A 2,583-nucleotide genomic window follows, 5' to 3' on the forward strand; every position below is an offset into this window, starting at 1 on the left:
CAGTGCTCGCATCGTTTCGCGTACACAGAAACCTATTGAAGTTTGAAGTGTATATCACACATAATATATCTTTCTTTCAAGTACATAACAAACAAAAGTTATACAGTATATGTTCACATTCCAAACACGTGTTGCAACGAGACTATAGGAAGTTATTATTGTTAATACAGTTACACGCTGATATTTGTTGTGGATGATTTACAAACATAACGTTTTCGACACAGTTGTCAGTGTCAAAACTTACTGGGCAGGTCGTTTAGGATCATATAGCTGGACCATCGTGGGCAATTTAATCTATGTCCAACGGGATAGACGTGCTGCTTAGTATCAATGCCCTGAAAATATATCTACATGTCTCTTGAGTAAGTCGTTTGATCAACAACTCGACAGGCGAATAGGTAGTGCCGTCCGCCAGATCTCTAGTTGGCATTCAATGTGCTTCTGTACAAATCAATTATCAGTAGTAGTCTTATATATATATATATATATATATATAAAGTATCCAGGTTTAGTTGTCTACTATACAACACTCTGTCACAGATCGAGCAGTGTATATATTTCCGCAAGGTACAGTACGTCAGAAATTGATGGACGGGCTTGTTTCAACGAGAGATATGGATAAGCTTTCATGAACGAGACTTTCGAACAGGGTGTGAGAGACAGAGTTTAACCTTATCAGCGGGCCATCAGTACGCGAGAATACTTTAACCCAGAGCTTTTTTGTGTGTATACATATAAGTTGTAACGTTTCCCCTTCCAGGCCATTTCGGTATATAAATAAACGTTAAACCGATAAAACAAATAGACGATCGGGCATTCGTTCGGTTCGGTGTCCAGCTTTATTTTTTAATGTTTTAAAAACAAAACACAAAAACATTTTTTTTGTCACGCCCAAAAAAAGGATCAAGAGCGTCAGGCCGTCAGCGACTTTAAAAAATACGACATTCGGGCATATTCGCGCTCTCCAGACTCCCAGAGTCACTCTTACTCTTTTAGAGAGAGACCTAAATATCATATGAGCGATGCGTTAAAAACGTTTATTTAACTTTAATTCTATGTGATTATGTACATACTCTGGTTAGTCATTATACTCATTTGATACGGATTCTTTTTTGTTTGTTTTGTTTTAAAAAAACAAAACAAAACGGACATAAATACATATAATGAGCCGTTTGAACTGTTGTCTAATTTTCAGAAGGCTGTGTATGACTTTGAACTTGAAAAATAAATCACAGGCGAAAGATCGTCCGAGCTGTCCGATTTTATTTTTGCCGAATTTATTTTAAAATAAATACTGTATGTACAGTGGTACACCCTAAATACACCCCCTTTGGGTTTTTTAAATTTGTTTTTAAAAAAACCACTACGTAAAAAAAATCAAAAATAAAAGTACATCTGGAGTTCTGAAGACCTGCAACTGCAACTGCAAGTCGCAAGAGTGCAGATTCAGAAACTGCAGCGCAATATTTTCAACAAAAATGTTTTATTTATAGGCGATGATAAAAGGGGTTTTTATAAACACACAAAAAACGCCAATAAAAGTATTTTTTTAACAAAGTACAATTCTACATACAATTTTGGGTCTAATTAGTTTTTTTGACGAATGAAAATCAATCAATGAGTCTATGATATGATACATATCGCGTGACTGATGATTGGAATATCAATATCGGGTATGTCGTAGTTATATAACTAAATATATAGAATGATATGCTATGATGAGTATAGTACATATATGTATGTGTTGGATATGTATTGAAACTCCCAACAAGACGTTCCGTTGAGAATTTGTAGGCCTGATGTTGAAACTGTGATTAAAAGGTATCCTAAGCTATACGGGCAGTTGCAAATCGACACATCAGATCGCAAGATCGATACAGGCCAATGAGGTGCACGACGCAAACCATATGTGTGTGGGTGGTGGTGATATGCTGCCTTATATACACACAGTGGCCAGCCACAAACGGCACAGTACAACAGCCTCTTGAATCGTCAGGTATGTAGACAAAACGCAGTCTCATGCCGCTAGGATCGGCTGTTGTTTGTGTGGTAGAGACATAGTTCGACATTGTTGCTTAGCATATTATCATCGCACACACATAGCGGACGTGAATCAATTTGAAATTGACTTGGTATCAAGCGCAAAACTACGTAGTATATATCGTGTATATGTTTCAATTGTACTTTCTGTCTATAACGTATTAAAAAAGGCGGTTTGAATAGAACAAACAGGTTTATATACATAAATATGTATATAAATATGTATATATATACATATATATATAAATATATATATATATATATATATATATAAAAATATACCCTTATATACAGATACATACATACATACATACATACATACTTTCTCACATTCATACATACATACATACTTTCTCACATTCATACATACATAATATATCTCGACACGGACACAGCGACATACTCATACACCCACACCCACACACGCATATATATGTATATATCTATATACATATATATTAAATATATATTTATATCAAAATATCTATATGTATATATATATATAAATATATATATATGTAAATATATATGTACATATATATA

Source organism: Sphaeroforma arctica (assembly GCF_001186125.1).
Source record: "Sphaeroforma arctica JP610 unplaced genomic scaffold supercont1.693, whole genome shotgun sequence".
NCBI lineage: Eukaryota > Ichthyosporea > Ichthyophonida > Sphaeroforma > Sphaeroforma arctica.